We start from the raw sequence: 18,661 nt of genomic DNA on the forward strand, positions 1-18,661 counted from the left end.
TCAGTATTATTTGTTACATGTATGTTATAAAGCACTAAAGATTTACCTTACGAGATGCTTAAAGGGCACTGATAATGACACAGTGATCTATTGGGTGTGTGAACTTGTAGTTCATAGTTGTTGCTTAATTAATGATCATGATAGATAATGATGCATTGATCGTGTGTTTACTGCTTAACAGTAAACTAGCGGAGAAGGTTGGCTGTTAGTGGTGGCGAAGGCCAATTTCTTGAACATTCATTATAAATAAAGAATTGTATTTTTTTTCCAGTTGTCTAGTAAGTCTGCACATGTGTCCGTTATATGTATTTAACACACACAGTGTACCGCGAGTTTGTGTCTGTAGTCGATGCATTTCTTTGGAGTTCAGTGCGCAGCAATACCTGTTTCATGACTTATTTCACTGTCAGCGTTAGAAAATACTGTAACTTAGTTCGTCATAGTCCTACTCTTGTCCCACCTTTTTTTCACGATTATCCTGTATGTCTTATTATGATAGCAACTTTTAACTTAATGATGTATCTTTCTTTCTTTCACACACACACACACACACATTTAAATATATATTTACTTCAATGCATTTTATTTTTGATTTTCCACCATATATTTGGTTTAAATTATTTATTCATTCATTCGATTATTAGTTCATGAGTTTGTTTACTTGTCACTTTCCACGCAGTATTGTCTTCCTCTGTCCGTTTGTTTCATTTTATATTCTAAATGAGTTTGAGTTCACCCTCCCCCTTCTCCATTGGGCAAGGTAGGTCCCTACTCATTTTAGTTTCAAAAGTGCCGTCAGAAATCATAAATATGACCAGTGACGATAATACTTGTTCCTGTGTCATGACGCAGGTTAAGTTTAGGTGTTGGTGGGGTGTTATGCAACGTTCCTGTTAGTCTTGTTATATGGATACTTTTGTGAAATAGAGTTGAATGTAAGACGATTTTTTTAATTTACATAACCAATGCATCATACAAGACAGTGCTGTACCACAAGAGAAAAATATAATGTTTTATTTTTCCTCTCTGGGAGTGCAAAATGAGTACCGGTTGACGTCGGTGACAACAAAAGGAATGGAACACCATGTCATCGATTACGCCAAAAGTAAACGATATTACTGAGCGAGTGCTTACTTCACTGGGTTCCAATGCTTGGTCAGCTGGGCCTTTCTTTGTTATCACTGATATCTAAATTAGGGACAAAGTTCATAATGTTATTGTAATCGAGGATTACCGATACAGAATACTTAGGGATCACTTAGGGAGTACCTGAGGATCAAAATTGGAGAGTACAATATTTAAAGGTTAGTTCAATGGAGTATTTATAAAACCGTTATATAATAACATCAGAGGGGGTTAGGATACAACATGTGCTTTAATTTGTTTTAATTAATACCAGGATTATAGGGTTTATGAGTAGAAAAATAGCTTTGCAGTTACCTAAAGAATGCAGTGCAAGGTATCATTATTCCGATAATTTAAGCAATTTTAGTCGTTTTTGCAATTACAGTATATTTTGTTAAATTGGTATTTATGTATTCAGAAATAAGATAACTTATAAAAATTAAGCAATCAAAATTTACTCTCATGTACAGATGAGAACTCTTCTAGCTTTTTGAGTCTAGACTATCACTTCCATACTCTACTGATATCGTGCATCTTTAATTTTTATTAAGAATTATAGGCGTAGGAGGCGGGTATTCGAATCCTAAGTCAACCTGTGTCGGTCCATTTTACCTCAGGATTAGAAGGGAAAACTGTGAACTGAAATTATTTTCTTTGACCACTGGTATGGCTGTATACACCTCTGCTAGCTCAATAATTGTAGGTTATGGAAATGTCAATCTGAGGCTCTTGGGTGACATCTGTTTTATTGGCTGGACCCCCAGAGACTATTTATCTCATACACCCATGGAAAGGATAAACTAAGATGATAATTAACGAGTCTAGTGATCTGCTTAATCTTTTTTAATGTTTTGTCTTATATTTCAATGCCCAAAGAGGTCTTACCGTTATATAACATTACCGGTGTGATTCTGACAGTCCTGCTTGTCGGAATCTATTTTTATTTTTTGTCAATGTCACTCGTTTCAGCCATCCCGATTCCTCTAAGAAAGTTTTTTTATGGTCTAAGAAAAGTCCCTGGCATTACTCAGGACATCGGTGTCAGCATTACGTACGCATGTTTGATCAAAACCTTGAGCCAGCTAAATTCCTCAGGACCGTATACCAGTTATAACCAGATAAACAACCTCCATCCAGGTGTGTGTGGGGGGGAAGAGGAAGGTGGGGGGAGAAAGGGAGTGTTTGGGGAGGGAGGGAAAGGGGAAGGTGTGGAAGGCACGTGGGAGTTGTGTGTGGGGAGAAGGGGGGGGGGGTTGCGACGTGGTTTTAACTAGATGTGTACTCGATTTACCACACTGGGGAAAAATTTTATGCTTGAATCTCTGAGAATGCGGAGCAAGGCGAGAGGGCGACGAAGTTTAACGTCTTTGGTGAGAGGACGGTGAGCGCCTTTGCCTGGATCTTGGATTTACTTTACTCTTCGCGTATTTGAATAATCGTATCACCTGGAGATTAAGTACCTCGGTTTATTTCATGTGAAGATTAATCACCCATGCGCTACAAGGTTATGTTCGGTTAATTTAGTGTTAGGGTTTTTAATCTTCATTTGAAATAAGCTGTGGTGCCTAATCTTCAGGTGATCCGAATAATCGAATAACGTATCATCTTCAAATATAGTTAAATAATCCTCATGTACTGTACACAGATAAATACTGTAGTAATTGCCAAAATTAGTTGATTAATAAAGAAATAATAAAAAGCTGAAAATAAAGCTAAGAAATAGAAACTAATTAATACTAATATTAGACATAAGGGTATGTTAAGTTTAAATAAATAACTACGGATAATTTCTCTGGTTTTGCAAACGTGTGTGCAGTAGGCAAGTAACTGAGTCCAAAGAGTAAAACGGAATAAAAACAACAGCCAAGTTCAACAAAGATCAAGAGAGAAGGACATGAAACACAGAAACAACTAATGTTGAACTATGAAGAAATAAATTAATAATTTAGTCATTTAGAATTTAAAACGCAGTTGGTGTACTAGAGGCAGGGGTAGGTGTTGGGGTAGGGCCAGGCAGGGTAATGAGACACGTGCGTAGGTATGCTTACCAGTGGTGTCTTGCTATAACCGGCCGGGGACCCCGATTTTTTTTCTCGAGAAAAATGGAGGTTTAAGTCAGGACCTCCTGACTGAATTACTCTGAATAGGCAAAGTGTACTTCAGGATTTGTCAATAAATTTGCTAAACTAACTAAACGTCATCATTACTCTTCTGGCTCAATAAGAAAAGAAACACTTAAGAGACAGGCCCGGGGAAGAGAACAGAATTACTTCGCTGATGTTTTACAGAGCATTTCTGAAGCTAAATTATATGTTGGGGGAACGCAGATGAAAAAAGTAGTTGAAGAATTCTCAATGTCAATGTTGCAACTATGGATTCAAGCGCGCGCTCTAGGCATGATATACACTAAGATGATGATCAATTATTTGTTGCTTAAGTTTGTTATATTCTTTTTGAAAACTAAAACACGACTTTGATTCTTATGTAATGTGTTCAAGGTTCAGTACAATTAAAACTCTATTTAATAGGCTATATCCTAATACTACAAAAACTTAATACATGTAATTATTTAACCAATGGAGGACAATTAAAGTGCAACAGTTTACTCTGAGGTACAACAAGAATGCAATAAAGTACAATGACCTCGTCAACAGTCATGAATGTTTAAAATAAACCACGAATTCATATTTTTCATAAAATTTTTCAAGTAAAATTAACCAACTCGATTAAAAATAATGTACATAAATAAACATAATATAATTACAAATAGCATAGTATGGTTTTAATTATTATTACTTTGAGGAATTTATGTATTAGTTATGTTTATTTATTCGTGGTAATATACTAACAATATTTACCATTATCAAAACAAAGTTACGTGAAGTGATTAAAGTTTCGTGAAAAATTTAAAATAAATTTGTTTAAAGACGCCCCGAGTATATGGACACAAGATATAAGCGATGATGATGTTAAGATGTAAGTATATTACCCTAATGTTTGTTAATGATGGTATAAAGTTAGTCTTACCAAATTTTGAACTCTCAAAGAGGTAAAGGTGTATCAACAAATGTATTGATGTGTACTTCATACAGCAGTAATACAACGAGTAATAACGTGAGTATAGTGTACTACATGTCGTATACATTGAGTAACTATGGTAAATGGGGTCAACTTTCACTAATGCACCGGTCTTTGTTTGTATATTAAAAATATATTTTTCTGATGTTATTTGTTGAGTTTCGAACGAATTTGATATTCATTTCAGCCGGAAATCAATAGTTTTTGAGATCCCCCCCCCATCAATCTTAATGATTTTTTTTCTCAGTAAATCACAAATAAAAACCCAACAAAACCAAACCTAACCTAACACTATTTTTCTGATGAAACTCTGCAATTGAAGTAAAATAATCTATCACAATGTCGGTACATCTCTTTCCACCTGTTAAGCCATGTCTGGTTATTTAGGTACTGAAAAATCAAATCTCCGCTCCTGACGCATTGTTCATTGGTTAAGACAAAAAACTCTTGCCCAATTATAAGTCTCCTATCGCTTAGAATTGTCTAAACATTACGAAAACATATTAATAACAGCGAGTGAAAGACCGGTGCATGACTGAAATTTCACCTGGTAAATTTTTACTTTCGAACATGAATCCCTAGGGGTTGACCAATATGTTTTTCTTGTGTATTTTTGTGTGTTTTAAACGAATATGACCTTCATTTTGGGTGGAAATTGATAACCCCCCTCCCCCAAACCCAACGATAATGGGGGAAAACCTGGGAAATAGGGGGTTTTGGGTAGGGGAGAACACAAAAACGAATCATCTAACCAAACCTAACCTAACCAAACCTAACCTAACCTAACCTAACTAAGCCAAACCAAACCTAACCTTTGGGCTGTGCCATGTCCGAAGTACAATACCTTAGTTAGAAGTCTGAGATCACGTATTTAAAAATTTTCGTGTTCTTCTTCTTTACAACCCTTCTTGGCCAATTACAAAACCACTGATGATTGTCCTTTCTAAATTTACAGGGTAATTTACAGTGCGGGCACTCAACAGACTTAGGGAAAACACCGTGATTACGTAGAAATTATATAGCTTTATCGTCTCTTTTGTAAAACTTGGTAATAGACTTAAAATAATCATACCAGCACGACTGACACCCAACCTCGACCATGGTCATTGAATTTCCAAGCCGTAGATTTTCAAATCCTTACCCAGGCTGCTTTGAAAAATGCAAATGTGATTAGTCAATAAAAAATTTCAGGGCTGATATCGATACATCATGGGTCACGACTGGATGACGTCAGTCAGTAGTGTGCCTGCGTGATCCACAACTAACTCGGTTTCATATCCTGACAGATGAAGACTGAAAAGTTCCTAATATCAATTAAATTCAATTGTGTCACTATTATCCATTTCTGCCATGTATATATGGGGTTCAAAATGCCCAGAATAGGGAGATCTAAATGATTAAGAAGTTTATAACTTTCGGGCGCTATGTCCGAAAGTAAAATAATACCCACCAATATATTCAGCAAGTAAAACTGCTCTAGAAAAATGTTTAAAAAGATAATTGTATTAATGGGTTTGCGTGGAATAAATACTTTTGTTTCCCTCAGTGATTTATGAATGAATTTAAATGTCTAACGAGATGAGTGAATATAAATGGCGGAAGAGAAGTACTACTGAGAGTATAGTTTAAAAATGGCGGAGTTGTGTTATTTGGGGGAGATTTACTACCATATAGTTTCCTCACGTTTAAAAGAACGCATTTTGTTGTAAATTAAGATTTGTTTTAGTAAATTTGTGTTAATACATAAAATTAAAGATGTTTTTAATAGACGGGATTGAATTACTGAATAATAATAGAACAAATGACATTGATTTTATGATTTTGTTATTGAATGAAGACGTTTTAAAATATTTATTTTTTTATAAACATTTCTGGCTAATTGAGGTGACTGTCAGCATTTCGGTATTTTTTTATTTATTTATTTACTTTTTTTACTGTTTTGTACACAGATTATGTTCAGTTCTCTTAATTTTTTGTGTAAATGCTTAGTTTTCTTGAAATAGGCAAGTTAAATATAGGTTACCACATGATTTCAGGTATTTTTATATTTTTCTCCAACATAATACAGTACAGGTATCTTCTAGTAAAATCGGTGAAAACTGGGTATTTTTAAACCCATGTTCCATCAAAAACAGTGGATGGTCATTATCCGAATAATTAGCAAATTTCTTTGCGTATGATTTAAACACATTTGGATAATAACTGAAGGTACTATAGAATGTTTTCAAGGCAGCTTTGTGTTGACGTAAAGTTTTTAAATACAAGATTATGAGAACTAAAACTTTTAGGTCTTGATGTGGTAATTATTCAGAATGTGACAGTCCGCTGTTTTTATTGAAAATGGGTTTAAAAATACACAGTTTTCACTTATTTTATTAGAGGTTACTGTATTATGTTGGGGAAAAATATAAAAATAGCTGAAATCATGTGCTAACCTAACCTATATCTTAACTCGCCTATAAGCATTTACACAAGAAAATGAAAAGAACTTAAAGTAATCAGCACACAAAACTGTGTCTAAAAACACCCCCAATAATTACCAAACCACTGACGGTCTTGGCTCATTCTTTAGCCCTTGACATATACTGTTATATAAGTTATATTAAGGTTATGGTATTTTTTTTTTACAAAATAACGTAGATTTTTCTTAGAAAATGAATTCTAAAATGCCACAATTTCACTGTTTTGCGGTGGAGACTGTTGTAGTTTGGGCAAATGTGTTAAAACATGGTTATTTGTAAATTAAACCTAACCTAACCTTAAATGATAAACACAAGAGGCCAAAGCATTGTTATTAGACCAAACCAACCTAACCAAGGAAATCTACTTAACATTACCTAACTTCCTGAATATTAACAGAGAACTTATTCTGATATTGTGTAATTTTACGTTTTTGGTGAATGTGAAAGAAGCTGTTCGGACCGAGCAGCTCAACAAACACTGACCAGAGGATAAAATAGTGCCTAGATCAGGTTGTCTTACTGATTATCTACTATAATAAGCATTTTCCCATGAAATGAATATCCTATCTGAACTCAGCAATGAAAATATAGTAAGAAAAGATCTATCAAAACAAATACTGCCATATAAGCTATATTTAGATTATTCCTGATGATAGTTTTGTCAGGTTAGGTAAGTAACAGTAACTTGATATCCACACAACAGGCAGTAGATGTGACCTGTATTTTCACTGTGGATATTTGTCCAGTTGTCAGTTAGGTAGGGTTTTTTCCGAACACCAGAAGGATTTAATAGAAATGGATGAAACATTGAGGTAATATTAATTACATTCTATTAAATAGATACGTAAATTGAAACTAGAATCCAGTCAGTGTCAATTATGTTTTAAAAGGTTTTTCTGTTAAGTTTGGTAGTTTACTTTAGGTAAGATTGGTTACGTCAAGTTCTAATAGGTTCTGTGCATTTTCATTTTCCTTTATCTATTTAATAAACTGTCAAGAATTTCCACTAAGTTTTGTCCCAGTTTATGAACTCCTTCTCTTTGTAGTCTAAGAAAACTACCTAACCTGACAAATATACACAGCCTTTATTATTTGAGGAATGACAGCTTCAAGTAACATGTAGTGCAGGTTTGTCTTGATTCATTGTGTGTATTGATCCCTGTGACTTAATGGACGTATTTTTCAGATCTTGTGGTGATGCTGAAGCTTGGATGACATGGCCTTGGCTCCTCTGGTGGATGTCTTCATCACCAGTGTAAGATGCCATAACTAGGGTTTGTTGCATCCACCTGTCCCATATTTAATATTTTACTGCATTATTCACCTTTGACACAAACCCTGACTGACTGACTTAGCAAAGAATTTTACTCCCTTGCTACCTTACTGTGGGCTCCTCACTGGTGCCTGTGCTGCTTTCCACAGATGATGCCAGTGTGATCAGTTGTATATATGTGACTGTACTGCACCATGTTTTATTATATTTAAACATGTGGCAGGTCTGATATTGACGAAATATTTGGTACTGTGTTGGTGGATGTGGTTTACAGTTATAGCCAAATCATTTGATATATTTGAGGCTACTGTATATTTTTACATTTCCTAAAGACTTATAATTATAACCTTTGTCTTTAATTATGTCATTCTCTTTTCTAACAATTCCAGATTTATGCTGTATTCTTGATTTATTTTTAAATTTGTGCTTTTTCAAAATAACTTTGTAATTTCAGGAATTTTATTTGAATCCCTTGAAAATTCTCCACAGCTTATTAAACCTAAATATTAACCACTGTAATTTTGACTTTCAGGTAATGTCTGCTGAGGGGGAAATCTTCAGGTGATCTTTTTAATACTGTACTGTACCTTCCATGTCCAGTTTCATGAATATTGTACCTAGCAGTGTTGTTGGTACATGTCCTGGTTATGAACAAATAGTCAGGTTCTCATTTTATTTTATTTATTTTTTTTTTTTTTCAACAGGATGGCAAGTTATTCAGGCTGTTGGAATAATTCGGCCAATGAACTGTCATATTCAATTCACACCATTTGCTCGATGGCTTTTATATTAACAAGCTGTGACTGTCGTGATCCATCTAGTTAATGGAGTACATATTGCTTCTACTTAAACCATGTGAACTTTTTGCTCCATTTTTTAACTGTGTGAACAAACTTTGTGAATGTTATGTTCAGTCCACCTGCCCCCAGCCAGGGTTGTCCTGCCATCTTTGTTGTAGGGTTTACTCTTGCCAGGCCAAGAGGTGCTGTAGTTCTGGGGAAGTTTACAGCAATGATTACAGTACAGTTTCTCCTCGACTTACTACAACCCAAACAATGACGGCCATGGTCGTATAAAATATTTTTCACATTACATATTTTTGAGTCTTGACGTTAGTGATCATGCTGTGTACTGAAAAAAATTTTGTTTGTAATTCCCTTTAAAATGACTGGCAAGCATAAAAGTGAGAGTTCTCGTGGTGCTGAGAAGAAAAAGAGACACCCATATTAGAATTTCTACGTATTATTTTCTACTCTTCGACTTACAACCTAGTCGTCGGGACGGAATTCCGTCGTAAGTCGAGGAGAGACTGTATATAGTATATAGTAAATTTCTTATAAGTTAAATTGTGTATACAGTAATACCTCGCTTTACGCAGTCAATTGAAACCACGGAGGCCCGCGTAAAGTGAACAACAGAACATATGGGATTAATTGAAATAGAGACTGGGCCGACCCCCAAACTCCACTTTTTCAGATACAATACCTACGTTGTAGTAAAAATAACTTCTTAATTTTATGATGGTATGCACACACAATTAATAATTAAGAGAAATATCAATAATATTAGGTTTTTTAACACTTACATGAGTAGAAAAGATGGCTGGGCACACAGGGATAGGGGGGTTGGTTCCGAGGCAGAGGGCAGATTATTGGCCCTCACCTGTATCACTTTCCACCACAGAGGCTTGCAGGGCCTCTTTGTCAAACCCCTCAAAGTCCATATCCTCACTATCACTGACTTGGGCCGACTCTGGTGGGTGAAGAACTCGGTAATGTTTTGATGACTAGGCGACCTTGTGCGCACCCTGCCCGCCCCGCTTCCCGCGTATACGAGTAGATGCACCGCATAAAGTGAACATTCTGGTGGGGTACAGCTTAAATGTAGAAACGCGTGAAAAAAAAAATGCATAAAGCTGGGTATTACTGTACTGTAGAAAGCTGTAGTGTCTTCATGATTTATTATGTATACTATTAGCAGAATGCTGTAGTGTCTGCATGATTTAGTATGTATAATATACATTACTGTACTACATGTATTTTCCTCTGAAAGTACTGTACTGTATAGTACAGGTACACCATCGATTTTTCGGCACCCTTGGTTCCAAAGCCTTGCCGGACTATCCGTTTTGCTGGACCAACCGAGGTCAAGTAATAATAATTCAACAGTACACCTGTGACCCACTAATTATACACCTCCTGTGTCTCTAAAGCACCATGGACTGCCAGAAACTTAAATTAAACAAATGTTATATGTAAATTAAATGTGAATTAAATGATTTAATGTAATACATTATTATAAATGATACAGGTTTATTAGTACAGTATAAATGAAACAGGTTTATTAATTACTGTACAGTACTTACAAAGAATGTTGCCTGTACTACTGTTCCCAAAGTGGCAAATTTTAGAATTTTACTGGACGTGTAGAGTTAATCACAAAAGTCTGGAAGTTGAGGGCAACGCCATCTGTGACCACCCAGTAAACTAGTCTGGCAGTTGCAGGAATTTCAAGTGCCCTCTCGTAATTTTGTCCGGACTCAACGAAGTGGCAGACCATCAGTTCCCAGAAAATAGGTGGTGTACCTGTACATTGAAAGGCCTTCTTAACTTGTGTAGTGGACATTATTTAATACACTACTGCAGTTGTATTAGTTGTAGGGTTTACAATTTGTACAATCTAGGATTACCCTGTAGTAGTTTGTGCTTGTACTGTACATGTCTGAATCTTGTCTGTTCTGTATAATGTGAGTTTTTTCAGTTTGAGTAACAGCTTGTGCCATTGTTGTTGGTGTGGATGTTGTATACAGTACAGTATGTGGTAAATGTAACCTCTGAATATAATTGTGCTGAAATGTTGTGTATAATATTCTGAATGCTGGAGGCAGTACAGGTACACGTGTTATGCTGGTGCATTGTGCATGTCTGTTCATGAGAGTTAAGGTCTACAAATGAATGGCTGTCATGTCTTGTATGTGATAATTGTCTTTCATATTTTATCTCAAATTGAAAAAGAAAAACTTGAAATAAAACTGAAAATATTCAACTCAATAGGATACCAATATTCTTGAACTCAAACTTCTTCATTACAGAAGAACTCCTGGATGACTGTCTCTCTGACGCCCAACAAGAAACAGAGCCAGCCGAGGGGGCTGCTATAGGACTGACTACTTGGATTAATTGCAGAACAGTGAATGCAGGTAACTCTCTCCCTATAAGTTTGCTAGTTATTGGAGTTCTTTTCTTCATCTACAGATTTAATTCATCATGGTACAATGTCTGGGGTTTTAGGTGCAATAAAGTCATCACCCTGCATAGTCCCCTTGGCAGGAAATAATGATCCTTGATGTTGGGGTTAGTACATAAAACTGTATAATATAAAGTAATAGGGGTAAATGAGATGGATGTCACTGGGTCTTGTTGTGAATTAAATCATAAAATTATTCTGAATTTGAATGCTAGTTGTAAGCCAAAGTGTTTTACAGAGGACAGGGGAGCCCTGGGATGCTGTGTCATGGACCTAGTGGATATATATCTTCAGCAACAGGTCAGTGGCCCACTTGTCTTATGACTTGCCCTCAAAGAATTAGTTAAGGAAATCCACTAAATCATCATGATTAAGTGTATTTGGCTTTGGTTGCAAATTTTGGTCATAAACACTGTATAATATCTCCATAGCCAGAATCCCTCTTAGCTGGAAATCTCCGATACCCGGAAGATAAATTGTTTCATAATTTTCCTGAAAATTTACGGTCTGGATATATTGCCCTTTAGTGCGGTCACTTAATACAAATTTTTTCTGAACTTCTTAATTTAAGGTTGCTGCCACCAAACCACAGGACAGTATGTGTAGTGTTCTTTAGGTAGCTGGCAGAGCAATCCAGGCACTGAGAGTTCATGTTTTTCATTAATCAAGTTGAGTGTGGAAGGAAGGGTGAAACACCAACCAGTATTCTTATGACACTTTAATTTAGTTACTAAAAATATTGCAATCAGTCACATTACAAAAATGGCTGACCTTCCCCAAGCAATTATTAAGGTCACTGCACCACACAAGAATACCCAACCTTCTCCAAATAATTAATTAAGGTCTTTGATCTCCATACAAAATTGTTGACCTCTTTACCTAGGTCATTCCTTCCCCAATACCACCCAAAATATTCAATATTGTAGCACCAAAATACTCAATATCCCCAAATAAGGAATATTCAATAATACACACAATACTTACAGGTACTGCAACTCATTCTTAGCACCAAGGTGCACACAGTAGGCACCAGTCTCTCACTCTCTTGTTAGGTAGAAGAGATCCTTCCCAGGCATTCATACCAGGACTATTTCTGTGTCCAGTATCATTAGATCGTTTAAAGTAGCGACCGTGAGCACCTCAAGTAGAACCAACATCTCTTCACATCCAGGGAGCTAAAGTGTGAGATGTCCAGAGATCCTTAGGGGAGGTTGCATAGTGGCCATAAGCATTACCCACAAAACCAGGTGGGTTCCTCAAAGTAGAACTGTGGTTGCTGGACCACACATGCTCTCTGACTTCACTGGTCTGTATCCCTTCATTGCTCACAGGCATTTATACCTTGAAACTGTAGCCATAGGTGGTTTAGGCACCAGTGCAAACAAAGGCCTTGGTTCTTGGCTTGGGTATGGTTCATTCTGCCACTTTGCAATTGTTTAATGTGTTTATAAGATTCTTGAATCCTTACACTGTTCGTGGCTATTCATCACATGGGGTAACGATGTGTAATAAGCTCACACCGAGGTACCCAAGATATTTTCCTTGGAGTATAGTTTATGGGTCAATCCCAACACTTCACATATATCTGCTACATTTATCTTTTAACCAGATCAAATTGTCCTCCTATATTTTCATCTGATACCTGAGGTAACTATGTTTACTAATCATACACATACGTAAGAACCATAACCTTCAGACACAGTCACATTTATTCACAATAGTTCATACTAATTGGGCCTTCCTCCTCATCATATAGGTACCTTGAGTTCTCCCTAGTACTATCATTATACAGTAATCCCGTGTTTTTCGTTTTTGTTTTTTTTTATCGCTGTTTTGACTATTCGAGTAGTTCAGTTTAGTTAGTTACGTTTAATCTAGGCTGGAGGGGGGGGGGGGCGGCACTGGCTGTTTGTGTGGGGGACCTATTGATTTGAGTGTCTGGGGCCTGGTGATCTGTGTGTGTGTTGGAAAGCTCTGGAGGACTGTATGGACTGACCGTAGTCAGAATGATTTTAAAGTAAAATTAATATCAGTTGCAGTGACAGTATAAATAAACAGGCCCACATGCCAATTAGTTATTAGAGAAAGTTAGTAGCATAGTAGTAAGTATGGCAAGTAAAGGATGTGGTTTATGGTTGGATTTCAACTAACTTAACCTGCCTAACTTTGATTAAACATAATTAACCTAGACTGAACCACATCAATATTAAGTTATCTATTATACAGTAAATCTACTTTATAAAAAACTTATAGAAGAACAAAAAATTCTGTCTTTTATTAGTCACCTGTATTAACTGATCATGAATTCAGAAAGTTAATTTTGAAGTTAGATAGGATTGAGACTAGTGCAAATTATTAAAAAAAATTAACTTGTGTACAGTTTGAGACAGTTTAAGTACATGTGGTCTACTGATAGAAGGAAATTGTATGTCTAACCTTCATTCTACATAAATAACTCTAAATATATTGCAGGTAACAGATACTTGAAGCCAACACAGAGGAAGCGACAGAACCAACCTTGAGCAAGATGTAACACACCACATGTTATTTCTGCCTCCCCAGTTAAGTTACCTATGTATCTTCGTATGGCTATCCCAAAAACCACTGGATGTAAGACTGAAGACAAGTGACTTGCTTTGTGAGAAGAGTTGGGAAAAAAGGAACATTCAGTGGAGGGGGCCGCTCTTACGTTGGGCAGTGGAGAGGCACTCTTGCATGGGCGGTGGTGGTGTGCTTATACAATGGTTAATAGTGAATGTTATAAATTTATCAGAGTAAAATAACATGTTCTGTGAAGGAATGTTGGGGATGATGCCTTTGAGAAGACTGCTGCAGCCATAAGGAAGGAGGAAGGCTGGTGCTCACGTGTAAGGTGTTAAAGGAGGGTGCTAAGAGTATATGGATATATATATAAGGAAGCAAGTATAGAATGCAAAAAAAATTGGGGTAAATGTTGTGTATTGGTAGTGATACACTAATGTTAATTAAGATTTATCTAAATTTAAAATCTTATTGCAGGTGGTTGGCGTACAAGATCGATGTACCAGATGTGAAAGCAAGATGGCCAGATGACCGCAGCAATTGTACAGTCTACCATCCCACATCTCCATGACTATCACCTTAACCCTTTGGATGCGACATGCGGGTAAACCCGCCCAAAATATTATATTAATTAAATGCGACAAGCGGGGATATCCCACGGCCTTGAAAAAACTTCCCCAAATGAGACGACATGCGGACATATCAAGGACCTTCAATAGGAGTATTTCCTGAATGCAATATAGCTTATTTTTGTACTATTTTGTTTGATATTATCTGAATATGTAATACATATCTAAATTTGCTGTTTAGTAACCAAATTGATTAAATTTATTTGCCATATACCAGACATTGATTTATACCAATTTCCTGCATTTTTGGGTATAAATGTCATTTTTTCTCTAAAATTTGCACACATATGTGAATTTTTGTTCCAGATTTGGAAAATATACTAAAAGTTCTCTAGGAAAAACATATAGAAAATGTGATTATATGAAATTCATTTTTGGCAGGATAATTGACACTTTTCAGGAACCGGCGCGAAATTTAATTACGCACCTAAAGGGTTAAGCACAAACTTTTTTTTTATACAATTAAGAAAATATTTAAAGTACAGTAAAGTAATACAATTAATAATGTATAAGTAAGCCTCGATTCAAGATACAGTGAGTTCTGCTATAACGTGTGTTTTGATAACGCGATTTATGAATAGAGGAACGATATTTTTATAACGCGAACGCTTGTTTGCTGTAACGCGATTTTTGCTTACTATTTCTCCAATTTTGTGGTATTAGCTGTTAATATGGTAAAGAAGAATATCTCCAAGAAGCGTTCTGGTGATCGAATTCCCGGTGATGATCGTAAAAGAAAGGATATAACACTTGAAGGGAAGTTCGATGTTATCAACCTCAAAATCACCCTTCTCCCCCATCAAGTTATATTCATATTTTTTCAAGGTAAAGTGTTACATTTACTGTATGATTTCATTATTAGATATGAATGTAACATTTATTTAGACTGTGCTATCCTTTTTGTTAGGCTAACTAGTAATTTTTTTTCGATTTCGAGTAGTAATCTGCACCTAACCCCATTTTCTCCATAAGCCCTGTCACAGACGTCCGTCTGTGACAACTTTCTACCTCTCACACTCACGCATTTCTTTCTTCAATTGAGCCATGATGTAGGGTAGACTTTTTATGAACGAAACAATAATGATAATTATATCAATTGAAAAGAATGCTAATTGTTTCGTTTTAATAACGAGAATGAAATTTGTCAACTCAAAATCACGCGTTGTCTACTTTGAGTGATGTTTATGGCCATGTGGTGGTGGTGGTGGTGATGGTGTTTATGATCATGGTTTTAAAATTTTATATGAAGGAAGGAGGAGGACCAACTGCTATAGGGGGCGCGACCCTAAAAAGGTTAAGAACCACTGTCCTACACTAATACTAGACAATGTAGGTTTAAACTGCGAATATAAGACTACCTGAATGGTTAGTAAACTTAAGTACCTGGACAGTTCAAGTATAAAAATAAGGCAATTTGATATCCTCTTTTGTAAATCCTGTGTCCAACTTCCTAACTTATTGCCTACTGTAACATATGTGTGTAATATGCAGAGATCTTTCTTCAATACTACCTGTCTAAAGAGAGCAAAAATACTTCATTGCTGGTCTTGGTAAAATAAGTTACTGTACTTGTATTATAAATTGGTCTGAAAATGAAGAGTATGAAGTAGTGATCATGCAACACTGCAGTAGCTCTCATTCTTTATCCGGGCTGGGGACTGGCATGTTCAGTTGAACAAGGCGGAGTTACTACTGTGTACCTACTAACTATGGTGCTGTTACTACTACAGTACAACTATTACACAAAAAAGTTTTACCTTTACCACCTCCAGGAAACACCTTGTTGTAAGTCCACATCAGCCACACAAACCTGGAATAACAAAAGTTTTAGACATCACATAATGTCACAAGTACTTTACCTGTTTGGTGGGGATCTTGTCCTGCCAAATGTTCGCCCCAATCAGTCACCTAAGCCAGCCAACAGTTCACCTGAGACAGCTACACAATCTGAAAGATATAAAAAGACCCTCAGGGTGTGTGAAGGAAATGGTGTGTGGATGGAGAGAAAGGGTGTGTGGAAGGAGAGAAGGGTGCATGGATGGAGAGAAGGGTATGTGGATGGAGAGAAGGGTGGGAGGATGGGAGGATGGGAGGAAGAGTGGGTGGATGGGAGGAAGAGTGGGTGGATGGGAGGAAGAGTGGGTGGATGGGAGGAAGAGTGCATGGATGGGAGGAAGTGTGCGGATGGGAGGAAGAGTGCATGGATGGGAGGTGTGTGATGGAAGGAAGGTGTATGGATGGAAGAAGGGTGTGTGACACACACACACACACACACACACACACACACACACACACACACTCTCACTCTCTCTCTCTCTCTCCACTAGCGTAGCTAGGGGGGGGGGGGTCGCCCCGGGCGGCACTTTTGGGGGGGCGGCACTTTTGGGTCTGCTCATCACCCATATCTGCAGCTACTGGAGACGTTAATCCTTCCCTTTGTATCGGCGGCAAGTTAATCCTTGTCGTGTCTGACCTAACACCTGACCCACATCATCACGGCCACGTCATGAGCTACGTACACCCTTGCTATGCGCCCCCCACCCCGCCACACACAACCTGTAACCTGTTGAGGATTAAGGAAACAACTTCAAACAAGTACGCCAGTGAGCTCATGTGGTGTGGGTCAGGTGTTAGGTCAGACACGACGAGGATTAACTTGCCGCCGATACAAAGGGAAGAATTAACGTCTCCAGTAGCTGCAAAACCATGCAGTCTCGGGTCATATCAGTTCATGTACAGCCGACCAAACCACCAGTTACAAGCAATTCACTTCAGTTCTGCACAAGTCTCCATCGTGACAAGACGAGGGGAGGCTAGACGACTTTTAAGTTCTCTTGTGTTTTCGATCCAGTTATTTACTTCGTTGGAAGACATAATACTATAAGGTAAGAAATATTAAAGTATTGGTTAAAAAATATTGATGTGACTTTTGCTGCGGTACTGAGATTAAATATTAAGATTTTGTTTCACAGCATTGCGATTTTATACTAAGACACTATCCTCACTGGGGTACAGACAAAAGCCCCCCCGACAAAAGCCACCCAGACAAAAGCCCCCAGACAAAAGCCCCCCACGAAAGCCCCCTACTTTGATCGGGGTGGCTTTTGTCTGACAACAGTAAGGCAAACTATTTAATATATATATATATATATATATATATATATATATATATATATATATATATATATATATATATATATATATATATATATATATATATATATATATATATAAAAGAGTGAGTCACTGTGCAATATGTAATTTTTGTGGGGTCACGGGGGCGGCAAACTCAAGGGCCGCCCCGGGCGGCACACACTCTAGCTACGCCACTGTCTCTCTCTCTCTCTCTTCCTCCCATCCACCTAACCCTCCCTCCTACCCACCCAACTCTCTTACCCACCTACCCCCCTCCCCATCAACACAAGGAAGCTTGATATCCTGCAAAACGAGGCAATGAGAATAATTTTAGGATGTCAAAAGAATGCGATGATTGAGATAATATAAATGGAATTAGGGTCACAGAGCATTTCATACAGGTCGATGATATTAATACAATTGCAGCAATTCGATTAATGAGAGAGAATAGTGGGGGTTAAAATTTACAATGTCTGGTTGAGCAAAAGGTCTCGTGATTGGAAAATGGCTTATGCGAGTCCTATCTTCAAGAAGGGCGATCGTCACTCCACGAATAACTACAGACCAGTGAGCCTGACCAGAATTATAAGAGATGCCATGATGGAACATCTATTACGAAACAATCTTGTAAAAGATTGCCAACAAGGTTTTATGCCGGGGCACTCCTGCATAACACAATCAAGGCACGTACTGGATATTTGGACCCAAATCTGAAACAGGGTGGTAAAATCGACAATATATACCTATATTTTGCCAAGGCTTTCGACAGTGTACCCCATGAAAGGCCGAAAATTAAACAAGAAGGGTACGGGATTCGAGGAAATGTCCTAGCGTGGATCAGACTTTCTCCATGACCGCAAGCAGTGTGTGGGGATTAACGGCACGAAATCATCATGTGTACCTCATCACAAGTGAGGTACCACAGGGCAGTGTATTGGGCTCGCTGTTGTTTGTTTCCTTCATAAATGACATGCCTGACACCGTACATTCCTCCATACAAATGTTTGTGGATGATGCCAAGTTATTTCGGGAAATTAAGAACCAAGCGGACTGTGAAGAGCTGCAAAAGGATCTTGGTGAGCTTCAAGAATGGTTGAAGAAATGGCTGCTAAGATTCAATGTCATGAAGTTTAAGAGGCTGCACCTGGGATGTACCAACGGTAAGGAGACTT

General features: G+C 37.3%; 1 long non-coding RNA gene across 1 annotated transcript; it reads left to right on the top strand.

Annotated features, from left to right (window-relative positions):
* The first annotated feature begins 3,965 nt into the window (after positions 1 to 3,965).
* Positions 3,966 to 13,745, top strand: LOC121865419. Its single transcript, XR_006088760.1, has 5 exons — positions 3,966 to 4,101; positions 7,852 to 7,920; positions 11,030 to 11,137; positions 11,423 to 11,484; positions 13,657 to 13,745. It is a non-coding gene; the product is annotated as an uncharacterized LOC121865419 (long non-coding RNA).
* The last annotated feature ends 4,916 nt before the right edge of the window (positions 13,746 to 18,661 follow it).

The sequence above is a fragment of the Homarus americanus genome, unplaced genomic scaffold (assembly GCF_018991925.1).
Source record: "Homarus americanus isolate GMGI-L3 unplaced genomic scaffold, GMGI_Hamer_2.0 scaffold25483, whole genome shotgun sequence".
In the NCBI taxonomy this organism is placed as follows: Eukaryota; Metazoa; Arthropoda; class Malacostraca; order Decapoda; family Nephropidae; genus Homarus; species Homarus americanus.